Raw genomic sequence first — 15,712 nt, 5'->3', positions numbered from 1 at the left:
AGACTTTCTGGTTTTCCTGTTAACCTTTATTCCCCCCGCCCCCGTCCTACTCCTCATTATTTCTCTTCACCTTTAAAAGGACTCTCTTGTTTGTAAACTATAAGAAGAATTATACAGATGAATTAACACAATTAATCTGGAGCTGTGACACATATTATCAGTTCACTCTCTTATTAACAGGTCAACTTCTGATGGTACTTTGCCCTCTTGTGCATTGCAAGCATTTCTTCCAAAGAAAATTGCTTTATTATGTGGGCTAAGGCTTTTAACGGAGAGCTACTGGTGAAATCCCAACAAAATGAAGACCAAGACTGACTTGCAAATCATTATTTATCCAAAAAGACCCCAATTTTCCCCCTAAAATCCTGTTTTTCATGTCTCCAGCCTGACTGCTTCTCACTACACTTCACCTACCACTATAATTCCTGTATCTGCAAATCTAACCACACCACCTCCACAATATTATTCATATAATGCCCAAGGCTGCAACTCAGCCCCTAATGAAATTCTCAGCCAGACCATCATCTCCTCTTGCTCTGCCTCTTGGAGTCCCCTTCTCTACAGTCTACTTATCTATGGTATTTACAAGATACTTTTCACCTTTATATCTAAAGTGTCCTTCACAATGTCCTTCAGACACTATGGTAATAAGTGCTATATAAGAACCTAACAGAATAAAAAAGAACCTTAACTCCAGCATATGCAGAATTCTGCCTCCACTCTCTCAGATGTGGAAAGCAAGGCAAACATGCCACCCTCCAGCACCTTCCTGAGATCCCATTCATTTTAGTATATTCTGCCCTGCTCCCTCGGCTCATTTAGCACTCCTACCTTCAGTACCACCTTCGCACCTTCAGTGAGAAGGCCTCCTCCTTGGCAACTTCTTTCAGTCTGGACCAGCCTTCTTGTTCCTCCCTGCCTCATCACCAATTCTCTATCACATTTTAATCTTCCTTGATAGCATCTCCCCTTAACTTTGCCTATGCTTCATGTTGAACAATAGCAGAGGGAGGTGGGGGTTTATTTAACTCCGTGAAGTGTTTGGGTAAGGAGTTGGGAGAAAAGACACTACACAAAATGAAGTGGCCCTGAATTGATGGAGAAATCAAGGACACAAAACCAGAAACAAGGGTGAAAAGGGACTAAAGAATTACCTTCTAAATATGTGTTTGCTGAAAAGTGGACTCTGGATTTATTTAGACATAGGCAGGCTGGCAGGGGCGTCTCTATGTTTTTTCCCGCCCCAAGCACGGCAGTCAGGCGGTCTTCGGTGGCACGCCTGCGGGCGGTCCGCTGGTCACATGGATTTGGCGGCGTTTCTGCAGGTGATCTGCCGGTCCCGTGCCTTTGGCGCACCTGCCGCCAAATTTCCGCCAAAGCCGCAGGACCAGCGGACCTCCCGCAGGCACGCCGCTGAAGGCTGCCTGATTGCCGCCTTCACGGCGACTGGCACACCGCCCCCCGCAGCTTGCCGCCCCAGGCACACGCTTGCTGCCATGGTGCCTGGAGCTGCCCGGAGCTGCCCCTGCAGCTGGAAACCCCAACACTCCTGTTCTTCAACTTCACTGTGCTTGGGAATGCTCTGACTTTGGTTTGTTGCTCAATTTCTTTTTCTGTCCTTTCTTAGTTTCCCTCCATCACACACCCCCAAAATCCAGAGCAGGAGCAAGACATCACCTCTCTATCTTCCTTTCCCACCCACCTGAGGAATTGAACCAGCCAGGAGCAGTCTCTCATCATTATAAAGATTAGTCAAAACCAGCCTGATCTGGACAACTGATTGAAATCTCATTCCACACAAATTATGGCACGGAAAATAACGATGGGCAATTAGTGCTTTTCAATAAGGCCTTTTTCTCTCTGACTTTCCTGGAAGCAGTCATAAGATGGAGAGAGCACAAAAGTAGGATGAGGGTGTGAACATGGGCATAGGAGCTGGCCTACTCTGGCTTCCACAGAACCCCTGGGCTATTGCTGAATGGTATAGGGAATTAGGAACGAAATAGCAGGAGTGCTATAGACGTGTCATAGCACGTCTATGGTGGGGGGAGGAGGGGAGGAATGCTGCAAATCAGGATTGAAGTACAGCTGTAGGGCTGTGGGGTGAGTCTAGGTCTAGAAAAGAAGTGGAGGGTGGAGGTGGCACTACAGATAAGGACTGAGATCCATTGGCAGAGTTGTGTGAAGTACACTTGCATGGCACGTACCTGTTCTGTGTCTGGCTTTCGCCCTTTCAGCCTCTCAATCTCACAAGCAATACTGAAAGTTAGAGAGAGGTTAGCTAAACCTAACCCAATCTGTTTGCTGGTGTCCCTAAAACACCCCATGTATCTATGTATACCAGAGGCCACTGTTAATGTACAGCACTGTTTTCAGCCACAAATTTAAGATATCCCAAGGTTTCCAATGAAATTTTGTTCACCTTTAAAGACCCACCTTTGGTAGCTATTTAGCAGTTCCCTTAAGACACATGTCATTGCTATAACAAGTAGCCATTTACACTGGACCCAAATTCCAGTTTGGGTTTTGATATTTTAAATTTAATTTTAAATCCACCTCATTCATCTGCCTTCCAGACCATCTGTCTATCCACTCCTCCCTCGTACTGACATAGAAGCTTCCATCGCACTCAAGCCCAGTCCAAATTCAGCCACACCACGCAATGCACTCTTGCCTGACTGATTGAAGAGATGAGAAGGAGCCAGAGGTCATGATAAACTGTTGTTCTATTAGATAATTCCATAATCTGGAATTTTATGGTGCATACATTCATTCTCTCCTCTGTACACTCATAAATACTGCAAGTGCTTCCAACTGTTCGACTGAGGAATCAGAGAGATGTCAGTAGAACTGCGATATGGGACAGTCACCTTGTTACAGAGTGTGAAGTGGCCAATAACAATGGAAAACACAGTCTCTTAGGAAACAGTCAGAAAGAATGTAATAAATTTTCAATATTCCAGGCCCCTAAAATATCAATTATCTTAGGACTAAAAGAACAAAAAGAGTAGAAACATGTTCTGACTACAAAAGAGACATACCTTTAATTCCAGCTGCCCAATATAGATGATTAGAAAGCATCACAAAGACAACTACAGGAGCATTTTACCTTTTTCACTTTTTATGCGATATAATCTGGTACTGAGAATGCCTAGTTATTGACAAAGTTCAAAACCAGTAATAGTCCACTGAGGGTACTGATAAAGTTCATCCTCGCAATGAGCAGGTCCTTTTATTACTGTGATAATTTATTACATGTATAGAGAACCTTTCCTCTCAAAGGATTCTGCAGAGCTTTACAAATTATACTTGTGTTATATCTAACCTATGTAACTATAATAGGGTTAAAAAAAAACTAGATAAATTCATGGAGGATAGATCCATCAATGGCTATTAGTCAGGATGGGCAGGGATGGTGTCCTTAGCTGGGAATGAGCGACGGGAGGGATCACTTGATGATTACCTGTTCCGTTCATTCCCTCTGGGGCACCTGGCATTGGCCACTGTTGGAAGACAGGATACTGGGCTAGATGGACCTTTGGTCTGACCCAGTATGGCCATTCTTACGTTCTTAATGGTATTACATCTATACATGTCTGTATCCATATCTATACAGAATATGGAGTCCAGGACTGGAATGGATCTGCAGATCATGACTGAGGCTCCTCAGCGGACCCAGAACTGGAACAGCAAGGGGTTCTGAAGTCAGGTCTCAAGTGCTTTGGGACAGCTGTGTGAAGGAAAAATGCACAGCAAATGCCCACATCATGCCTTAATTTTTAGCCAGTTCTAGGTGCCTTTCACTTCTCTGAGCACCAGCACACACAAAAAACCCAAACCAAACCAAACATGAAATTTCTCCCTGTACCTTCCCAAAGCACATGACATCACTGGATGGAAAATAAAAATAATCAAATACAAAAAGATTAAAGCAATGATTTCAATTGAGAAGCTGGAATCCTCTCTCCCATCCCTGGAATTTGTCACTCGGCCTTCTGTTATTCCTCAGGGACACAAGGGAAATGCATCAAACTCACAACTACTTCAATGTCAGTTTCACTTCTTGCTCTCCTTTTTCAATATTTCTACTAACTGACAAACAGAAGCCAACAGAGACACAGAATAACACAGCTGGGCAACCCAGGGAGGAGGAGATTTGCATCTGTTTATATGGCAGAGACAGACTTCCACTGTGTACCTGCCTAGGGTGAGCATTGTGGGTCAGATGGTCTTCATTGAGTGTATATGGGAGAAGGTGGTTTTCAGCTGGGACTTTGGACCAGGAGGTGCACAGAAAAACAATGGAGATTTGGGCGGATTTTCCTAACATTTGCCAGCTCCGTTAAGGAAATAAAAAAATAAAAACTGACCTGACTTTGGATAATCCACATAAATGAAAGAGAATGAAACAGACAGAAATGAATCTGTAACAAATCAGTTTCTATACTTATGCATGTGTATCTAAATATAATGTACTGAAGTGGTATAAATATTAAATCAATTAGGAATTTGTAATGAATCCACCACCATGGTATCCAGGCCACATTATACAGATGTGCTGAGGGAGAGGTGTATGTGATGTTACGTGTGTGCGCACGCGCATATGTGTATATGTATATGTGGTAAATGTATAACATGCATATATAATATAGATTTATGCTACACACAAACACTGCTCTCCCTCTCTACATGTGCCTAAATACCATGGTGATGGGTCCCTTGCATTGCCCAACTATGATTTAATATCTATATAGCAGCATAATTGTACACAGAGCTTTACAACAGACAAAACATACTAAATAAAGAAGAAAATCACTGCTTACCACAATATCTGTGAGCAGCACCCTGAGTCAGCCCTGTGTCTACTGGGACATGAAAGGGAGAATGTCTCATATGATTTTCCATACATCTGCACTACACTGAATCTGATATTTTAGAGATGTTCATTCTCTTTCCTGAGGGGCAGCTCTTAGTGGCTGCTGGTAGGAGAGGGGTTGCCCTCTGCAGGGAAGGGTGAAGGGGAGCCATAGGGGAATATGTTTCAGAGACAGCGCAGCCCACCCTGACGGCGTGTCCTCCCTGCTGTGTGCGTTCCGTTTGCCCTTGGAATGCTATCACTTATTATCACGCTGACTTCTCCAGATGGGGCATTTTGGCTATTGATCTGATAAATAAACAGCCTGCTCGCTCGATCAAAATGTTATTTTGCATTTCAATTACTGTTCACTAATGCAACCTTCATCCCGCCAAGAGCGCTGCTGGCAATGACACTCGACCTGGCACAGGCGCTGTGAGCAAACTCGGCAGTGCCTGCTGCAAGCACCTAACGGGATTACCACCCTCCATTAGGTGCGTAGAAAGAAAGGGTGATGGACAGACAGTCTTGCGATGAAGGGGAACAGATGTGCAGAAAGGGAAGTGTGTGGGGGCTGGAGCGGGGGCAGGAATAAGCAGGCGCATGAACACACTGACATCAGGAGTTTGCCAGGCATTTGCCAGCTGCAGTTCTCCAGGGGGTAAGTCAGCTCTAGCCTGCGAATGGCTGGTTCTGACGGTCCATCTTCCAGATGGGACTGAGCTCACGAGGTTGGAGACATGCGAGAATTCAGAGATATGGGAATTGGAAATCAATCTGTGATTACGGGCCAGCAGTGTGAATTGAAAACCAATCACTGGCAGATGGGGTGGCTTCCAAGATATTATTTTTCTCCTGGCTATTTTGGGGTTTAGCAATACACAGGATGCAAACAGGGCATTGCACTCGAGTTTGGGGAAAGAGAATCCTCTGAACTCCGGACTGCAGCCTTGAAGAGATGAGGAAACATGGCTAGTTCTGGACGTGGCATAGTAACAGCATGACACACAAAAGTGCGGGTAAGAGACTGATCTATAGTTTCTGGCCTAAATCACATGACCTGGGTCAGGATTCCAAAAGTTTCATACCCCTGTCAAATGGCAGGTGTCAGTATCCACCCTCTCCAGTACCCTTTTTTACACCGTCCCTTCTTTAAAAAAAAATCAAATACAAAGAAAACATAAAACCAACTAAAAATACCAACCCCAAACTAACACAGACTATTTGTAAAAACACACAAAGGGAGGCGCACACGTGGAGATCAGCCCTGAACTCCCACATAGAAGGGTTGCCTCTTATTGGGCTTCTGTCAACAACAACCTTCTCTGGAAGGCAATGACTTTCTGATCGCGTGGCTACCTCTTGTTTTCAAAAAACCCAGCTCCTCCTGCAGATAAAGCTGCTGAGGTGGAGCTGCCACAGAAAGCTTCTGTCCAGCGCCATGTCACCCCACTGATGTTGAAAGAGCCTTTCTTCTGGGATCAACTAGATAATATATCCTCCAATGCCACACGTATTGTATTCTCAAATGGAGGGACAGAAGATCACTTCATTAGAGCACAGAATCAGCTCTCACTGTGGAGTTAAGTAATAAACATGCTTAGGCAATAGGAGCATTCCTCTGCTCACAGACTGCTACTTTTCACAGCACCAAGACACACACACACACACACACACACACACACACACACACACACACCCACCCACCCACCCACCCATTTAATCTCATCTCTTCAGTCAGGATTCTACATTTAGCTATGGAGAGTCAAAATCATAACAAGGCTGATATCCTCACCTTGCTCCTCCTGTAGTCATTTACATCCATTCAACATGGGAGTAGAATACCGCCATTCTGGTTTGGTAGCATTTTACACTCACTTTGCATAAATGGCAACACAAGATGCCGGGCAGTGGAGAATCAGGCTCCAGATATTCTGCTTCTGACTCAGTCCAGAACATTTGAACTTGCCATTTTTGTGGAGGTTATGAATTTTTAAGGGCCATTTTGCAAAATCTTTATCCGGACCTGAATTCTACCTCCCAGCCCAGCCACATTGAGCTTCTACGTGCCTGACAAAGCGGGAAACTGCTGGCCACCCAGGGGTTAAAAATAAACAAGTCCATATAAAACACCCACATTACATAAATGAAACTCTCAGTATAATACACTGGAATGAGATCAATGTGATGTGTAAAGACAGAATCTATAACTCCACACCCTCTGACCTCATCTATAGTGTCTAGCCAACCTCCAGGTATCTTTGACCTGATCTATAGCCCAACCCTGACTTCTTGAGACTAAGCCTTATCCCAGCCCTATCTCCTTCCAACCTGTTCTGAACTCTTAAGCCCTGTCTCCCCCTAGCCATATACCTGTGTCCTCCACTGACTCATCATTCTATCGCAAATACACTCTGTGCAGGGCCGGCTCTAGGCACCAGCGCTCCAAGCATGTGCTTGGGGCAGCACTTTCAAAGGGGCGGCACTCCATCCCCTTTTTTTTTCTTTTTTTTTTTTTGCTTGGGGCGCAAAAAGCCGGGAGCCGTCCCTGAGTGGAGGTGAGCTGCAGAGGTGGGGGGTGCAGGGAGGGCCACAGGAAGTAATCCTGGGGGGGGGGGCAGAGGAACCGCTCCCTCCCCAGCTCACCTCCGCTCAACTACCACCTACTCCCCCGAGCACGCCGCCGCTCCGCTTCTCCCCCTCCCTCCCAGGCTTGCCGCAAGAATCAGCTGTTTTGCTGCAAGCCTGGGAGGGAGGGGGGAGAAGCAGAGTGGCGGCACGCTCAGGGGAGCAGGCAGCAGTGGAGCGGAGGTGAGCTGGGGGGAGCGGTTCCTCTGCCCCCCATCCCCGAGGGTTACTTCCTGCGGCCCTCCCCGCGCCCACAAGCTCCTGCCTGTGAGAAGCAGGAAGAAAGCAGAGAAAGCTTCTCCTAGAAACAGTTTACAATTGTCGGCACTTAAGTAAATAAAATTATCTTTCAAGAAAACAAAAGTGTCTCTTCTTCTTTAGAGTTGTAAACTCTGCCAGCTTTAACTTTCCATACTTTCCTGTTCAGCTAGACCCTGTAGCTATGTTGGTACCAGAGAATCAAAACACTGGTCTCCTCTAAACTTCAGTGTCCTATGGTGCTGATGGACAGAGTCCCTGCTTAAGAAAAAGTAGCTACGTCAACTACAAGATCAGCTACCACCTAAACTATGACCAGAATTCACTATGCCTGTATTGAATATATATTTTTATTGTATAACTTTAACAGTAGGCCAAGGCTAGGTTTAGGGGATTAAGCTGAGGAGCAGTGGGTGAAATTATCTTTAGTTCTCACAGAAGGTGAGAGTCCCGATGAACCCTCTCTTGTTTAAATGTATATGAGCAAACCCTCATTTCATCAGCTCCCTTGTCAATTGCTCCCAGCCCCTGGGGAGCAGACTAGCAACTGCACATAGCGAATCAGCTGTTTTGCGGCAAGCCTGGGAGAGAGGGGAAGAAGCGGAGCAGCAGCGGCACGCTCAGGGGAGCAGGCGGAACGGAGGTGAGCTGCGGCGGTGGGGGGCGCAGGGAGGGCCGCAGGAAATAACCCTGGGGGGGAGGCAGAGGAACCGCTCCCCCCAGCTCACCTCTGCCTCCTCCCCCAAGCGCGCCACCGCCTCTCCGCTTCTCCCCCCTCCCTCCCAGGCTTGCCGCAAAGCAACTGATTTTTGAGGGGTAGGAGGGGAAATGCGACACGCCCGGGGGAGGAGGCGGGGCTGGGGATTTGGGGAAGGGGTTGGAATGGGGCAGGGAAGGAGCAGAGTTGGGGCGGGGCTGGGGGGCGCAGGAAAATGTATTTGCTTGGGGCAAACTTGGAGCCGGCCCTGACTCTGTGTGACTTATTCTGCACCCTAATCTTTTCTTTTTCCAGTGGGTACTGTATTCCCTAGCCCCATGCATGCCCTTGAGACTCGTTATATAACTCAGTTCCCTCTCTCTTGTTCATCATCACAGTGGGGCAGCATGATACAGGGCACTGAGCACTGGGCACAGAGTCAATTCCAAGTTCTTATTCCAACTCTGACACCCTCCTCTATAAACTTGGGCAAGTCATTTCAACACCTTGTTCCTCAGTTTCCCCAATTGACTGATCCACATCCCAGGAGCATTGTGAGGGTTAATCCGTTAATTTTTATACAGTGCTTGGAAATATGAAGCATATAGATATTATGAGAATGAATGAATTAAACACGATGGCTAAATTTTATCTTAAGTGCTCATATAATGACCTCTACCACAAGTTGTCAGTAGGGTTTGAACACATTCCTTCAGCACCAAAGCACAGACCTCTGCCATTTCAACTAAAGGAGTAACTCCACTAGCTGGCAGTAATAATAAGTAGGTTTCTTCTATGTGGACTAGCCATTAGATGGGAACACAACATATACTTAGGGCTTCTTATTTTAGGTTATAACCAATAAAAACATAAAATACCCTGACACAAAAAACAATGAAATCCAGAAATGGTTACTTGTGTCCAAGGTCTCATCTACACGGAGCAGTAATGTGGACAACAGGGCTGTGATTTTGAAAGTACACTAACACGCTGAGCATTTATGGGTCCATGTAGACCCTGCTGGTGAACACTAAAAGTTCCCAAGTGCATTTTAACACAGTACTGTTTGAAATATACTATGTTAAAATGCACTAAAGAACATTACAAAGAGATTACTCATTACAGTATATACGAAGAGAAAGCCTGAAAAAACCCAGGTTTTGGACACCTACATAAAACTCAAAAATTGCTAGAAGTAAACCCTGAAAAATGAAATTAATAAACCTTGACAAACAGAAGCCTTACATATACTGTACTTTGTTAGCACGTTACAATGAGTATTAACATCATTCAGACCAACTCTGTGTTCCTTTTACCTGTCTGCACCACCATCTCTGCACCCTAAACTCACTTCCCTGTGACTCAAGAACTTTATCACTCTGTGCTATCTATCTCTATCTCCCTGGGTCCCATTTCGGACTCCAGCCACCTCCTGACCCCCACCTCCACACAACCTATTCTTCTGTTACATCCCAACTAGGGCTGGGCAAAACTTATCTGACTGCCCCTATGCGTAGGAACCAGAGAGTGGGTACATGCCACTGCTTCCGGGAGCCATGCGGAGCAGCTACCGACCCTGCTCCCCAGCTGGAGTGCTGGAGCAGGGCAAGCCCCAGATCCCACTCCACAGCAGTAGCTCGAGGGCTGGATTAAAACGGCTGGCAGTCCGGATACGGCCCACGGGTCGTAGTTTGCCCACCCCGCACTAGAAACATATCCACTGAATGGTTTGTCATTTACAGTCACGTTTTGAGACCTATCAGTTAGCCATCTTTTAATCTATTTCATGTGTGCCAGGTTAATTTTATATCATTCTAGTTATTTTTTTAAATCAAAATGCCATGCTGTACCAAGTCAAGCGCCTTATAGAAGTCTATCACATCAACATTATTACCTTTACCACCCAAACTTGTAATGTCATCAAAAATAGATATCAAGTTAGTTTGACAGGCTCTATTTTCCATAAACCCCTGTTGATTGGCATTAATGATATTACCCTCCTTTAATTCTTTATTAATCTAGTCTCATATCAGGTGCTCCATTATTTTGCCTGAGATCGATGTCAGACTGACAGACCTAGAATTACCTGGGTCATTCTGTTTACCCTTTTTAAATATTGGTACAACATTAGCTTTCTTCCTGTCAATACAGCCTTCTTCCTCGTTTGTAGCTTTTTGGACATCTAGTAAAGTATTTCTATTAAAGAATTTCCAGTGATCATTCACATTTTTTTATTAAATTCTTCCTCCCAGCTGATTTGGCTCACAGCTTTGTGTCAGTTTTGCCAAATTGTTAGTCTAGAAGGGAAAAAATATTCAAAAGAAATCAAAATGTTTTGTTTTGACATGTTCTAAACAAATTGTTTTGATTTTTTGGGTCAAAAAGACTTTCCATTTTGGAATTTCCTTTAATTATATTTTTAAATAATTGCTCAGAATTTAAATGAAAATTTTCATTTTGGGACAAATAAAACTTTTAGCTTGACCGGAAGTAGTTTTCAGGTCAACTTGAAATGATTCCCCTCGCCCCATATTTCGGGACTGCCAGCAAACTGAAAAAATCTGTTATTTGAACAGCTCCAATCCCAACTCCATCTAGCTGTGACGCATTCTGTATCTGAATCCTGCCTTGTTCTCTTTTGATCTGTAGTACAGAAGATACAGCATTTCATGTCCCCCCTTTACATATGTATTGTATATGGAAAGGGCTTCTATTTTGACACTTATCCATATAAATAGGGAGGTTAATGGTGAAAGAAAGAGGGAAGCATGCAAACTACATCGAAATAACTTTAATAGCTCTAATGCTAAAAGAGAAGCCCTGACAATTCACAAGTACAGTGGATGCTCTGCCCTTAATTCATATGAAATGGTCACCCTGTATTACACAGAGCTTTGTACAGGACAGGGGGATTAGCCACATGTTGTAGGCTTCACACAGCTAAAACCAAACACCCTGTTTTGAAAGCCGAGTGCTCATGGAGAAATCCTGGTCTGTTTTTCCATATGGTGCCATTTAAGCTTTACACCAATTCTCCTGCTACAAGATGAACTTAGTGCTAGTGTCTGGTAAGAGGTTCAGAAATTCTGACTGCATATTGATTTGCAAAAGTGACCTGAACATTTTATCACCTTTGAAATGAGCTTGAATAAAACTTCTTCCTCATCCACTTGTGATAGGAGCTATAGAAGCTGCGTGAGCCATTGAACAATAGTGAATTTTACAATCTGCTGAGGAAGAATGGTTTCAAGTGATAAGCAATATCCTATCTACCACCTAAATTCTACCCAAATGGTTTATAACTCCACTGAAAGACCAGCAGAAATAAGGTAAGAGAAATACCCACATCTGCATTTAGGTCCTGAACCAGCTCCCGTTAAAAGTTAAATGGTGAGAATCCCATTGACTCCAGTGGGAGTTGGACCTGAGAATACAGGGCACATGTACCCGGATGGATATGGTAAAAAGTAGTGCCACCCATTGCCTTTAGTTTGGAGGGTCAGATTTCCAAGGTTCCTGCTAGAGGTCCATCTGCCTACTATGCCTGAGCTGAACCAGCTCTTCTTGAAATAGGTACTTAGATCAAAGGCAGGGCTGTTCCTAGGATGGAAAGGGAGTGAGCAGACCTGCCACAATGATACAAAATTGTCAGAAGTCACTAGTAATGCTAATAAACATTGCTAACAAACTGTAGTGTCAGTCACGCTGCATGTATTGCTGAGGGTGCTAGATACCCAACTGGTGGCAACTGCAGTACAACTCCTTTGAGTATCACTGGAAGCAATAAGTCAATTAACATGTCCCAGTCCTCCAGTGACATCCAGTAGTACAATGACCCCCGAGAGATCATTTCACTGCTAGCTGTCAGCAAGTTCACCCACCCTGTGCGGATCACTATGAGAAATCTTCAGCAGCAACAGCTGCCCTAAAAGGGTCCCTCTATGAATGACTCCTTTATTTACTTGAATTCATAACACGCAAACAACAGCCACCCATCCCAAGCTCCAAGTGCCTTTGACAAGTGTGGTGCCTTCACAGATGCAGAAAATTCAGTCCAAGTCCAAACAACTTTCTCCTCCCATAAGCAGCAATATCCTCAAAACAGAAGGATCTCAAGTGAGTCCCCAAGCTCGGACTACAAGAATTAACCAGAACAGAGCACCAGCCACTTGACAAGAGAGCATCCCAGTATGCAGTGACAACAGCTGTTCAACAGAAAAACTAGAGATCACACCAGCTACCTAGCGAATCACCTGTTGTAGACCAAACAGCCAGTCCTATCAGTGTTCATTTTCATATTTTTGTGTGTGTAATTTAGCTGAGATGTTTAGGTTTCTGGCAAATCTGCAAATGCTTTAAAGTTCCTCTGACCCTCCAGAACTGCTGGATAGAGTTTCAGGCTACAAGGGATGGAAAGAACCCTTCATCTGTCTCTCCCAAATATTAAAATATCCCTGTAACCCACTTTCCCCTCCTGCTGCCTGTGTGGTCTCTGTACCCCCAAAGATCAGGGTGGATGGAAGTGAAGGGGAGGGAGTCCCCTTGGATCAGTGTTTATTCTAATCAATCAACTCAAAAAATAGCAGCAGAGAGTAATTATTAATAATCAAGTAAAATTGGATTATTTCACTGCACTGCGGTGCTGACTGGATGGGTAGGTTGGTATAGAACTCAAATTCATTGGAGCAAACTAAACTGAACTAAAATTGCTGGCCTCAGCAGTTTGTCAGGGAAGGTAGAAACAGGGAAATCAGCTAACCATATGGGGATACAATTTGAAGGGCATGGAGTTACTTGGTCAGGCTAAATAATATGGTGGCCAGGTCTGGATATATTCGAATTAAGCAGCATATCCAGTTTCAATCCAAGTGACAGTGATAGGCCATCTCTCAGATCATCCCAGGATATCAAAGGAGCTTCCTGATTTTGAGGGATCACTTTTGGACTTTCCTCCTTTTTAAATAGTAGATCAGTTTCCCTCCCCACAAAAGGTGATCTACAAGTAGCACAGAGCGAAGGGCCTCTGAAAACTACAAGAGCAATGTCACTGAATATGCCAGGCTCTCAGGGACAGCTCTGATCTTTGTTTGTTGTTTTAGTTAGGGATTCAAGTTCAAAAAAATATCCCAAAGGAACATTATGGTTAAGCTTTTACGTGCACTGAAGTCAGGAAATTCAATATTACACTTTCCAAAACAAGTGTGACATGGACATATTGCATAGAGGGCCATATTTTCAAGCAGTCACCTAAATTGCACCCATAAAAAATGCCTGTATGAACATGCATTTTACACAGAAAATATGCATTTTTGCTTCAAAAATAAAAGCAGACAACTGCCCACAAATATGTATATGCATGTGCAATTATGTGCGCACAGCTTTATGCATACAAATATTTGTGTGTGTTTGCCTGTGAATATTTTGCAGGCATGATTTAGACACGTTAAAAAATGTGGCACACACGCCACATTGCGAGCCAGACCCTCAACTTGTGTAAATTGGCATAGGTCCCTTGAAGACAATGTAGCTGGGACGATTTACAACAGATAGCCAGCTCTAAAACACTAAAGTTATCATCACTCATAGTAATATAAAACATTATCTAATTGCATGGGGACTGCAGTATTGTTACTAAAGGAAGCAGAACTTGGAGTTTCGTGACATCCTGTGTACGTAAAACCTCAGCCATTAAACTAAAATATACCATAGGTTTTATATTTAATAACTCAGTAATTAACTTTTCAAAATAAATATTTATTTTTCTTTATCTTAGGTATCATTATATCACCCTATAGATTCTAACACTTAATTGCTTTCCTAACTTTTGCATGCTTATTTATTTTTTAAATGAACTTTTTTTCCCCCAAGAGAAGGGGAATAATTAGGCTTACTTCCTGTCCCCTCCTTTTTTTTAAAAAAAAAAAAAAAAATTGTTTTTAGTTGAAATGTAAGTTTTGGGAGGTATGCAATGTTACACAATCCCTGGCATATACAATCAATGAATAATCAATGTAAAAGTGAAAGGAAGTAATAAAGCAGTTATTGTGTGCAACAACTTCCCTATAGGGCCAAGTCAGTTTCCCTCAAAGTTGGTTGTCCCCCATACTACCTGCTTACTTAACTGAGTGAAATGGGACTTGGCTACCTTATGGTTTTCACGGTCACTCCCAGCAATGACAGCATGGCTGGGGGGGTTTTTTTTTTGGTTTGTTTTTTTGGATCAGAACAGCCCCAAAAGGTTTTGACATTGTGGACTGTATGTCACTGCAGTAATGTAGCTTCAATTCTACACCACTTGCAACTATTTGGGGCGCCTACACAGATAGGAGAGGAAAGAGCATGGAAGGAGGAAACAGTGCTGAATGAACAGCTCGTTAGGCCTTTGTTTGCCTGGAGTGGAAAGAGTTAAGCTTGCTTTGAGGTTCACTTTGTTCTCCATGATTTGTGCAAGCCCAGCAATCAATCAATCTTGCTCTTTTTTTTTTTTCCCTAGGAACCATTGCAGGAATATCATGCCCAGGATCTTGGTTAAATCCACTACGCTTTTCCATCAAGTCAGTCCACCCCCACCTCCCCACAGCACCCCCTCCCAAAAGGGGCCTTCTGAGCTCGTTTTGCTAATGTATTCTCAAACCAAATTAGGGGCCCTGACTCTCGGTGAAGTTCGTGAGTTAGTTGCTGCGATGCACTGAATTAAAGATACCATCTCGGACTGAAATCAGATTAGAGCCCACACACACACATGCAAAAGCCCACTTTCTAATCAATTTTATAAAGGGCCTTCAGCAGAGATACACTAATGGTATTGAGCTGAGATCTTTAAACTAAGTCTGCAAGAAGTCTGTGGAGATAAAACACACACTGTATTAAAGAGAGAGCTCTTCGCTGTGCCCTTCCCACGGAGAGCCCAGCGCACATGGGAACAGCAATTCAAAATACAAAAACAGCCCTCCTGACATGGACAAGACATCTCTCTCCCATCCTCCTCTCTCCTTCTCATCCTTTGGACCTCCACTTGGCGCTTTCTTCTTCCAGTTTCTCTTTCTTTCTTTCCTTCCTTCCCTTTCAAGCTGCTGCAGGAGGTCCCTGCACACCATATTCTCCTCTTCATGGGAATTACTGAGCCTTAGTACGTGCTGGGAAGGGGGCTAAAACTAACAAAGTGGGGATGCTTCTAGTTCTGACAGCTGAATTCCAAGACTGCTGAATCTCTAGCAGGCAGGGGTCCCAGATAGCAAACCATCCTGCTTGTGGCTGAAGGGGAGTCTCAATTT

At 44.1% G+C, this 15,712-nt stretch overlaps 1 protein-coding gene across 2 annotated transcripts in view; it reads right to left on the bottom strand.

Annotated features, from left to right (window-relative positions):
- Positions 1–15,712, bottom strand: part of ESRRB (estrogen related receptor beta) — a 159,614-nt gene that overhangs the window by 64,813 nt on the left and 79,089 nt on the right. The gene's annotated exons all lie outside the window — the stretch shown is intronic.

This window comes from Malaclemys terrapin, chromosome 4, assembly GCF_027887155.1.
Source record: "Malaclemys terrapin pileata isolate rMalTer1 chromosome 4, rMalTer1.hap1, whole genome shotgun sequence".
Taxonomy (NCBI): domain Eukaryota; kingdom Metazoa; phylum Chordata; order Testudines; family Emydidae; genus Malaclemys; species Malaclemys terrapin.
Note: the sequence above shows the minus strand (reverse complement) of the source record. Positions and strands in the feature narration are given on the sequence as shown.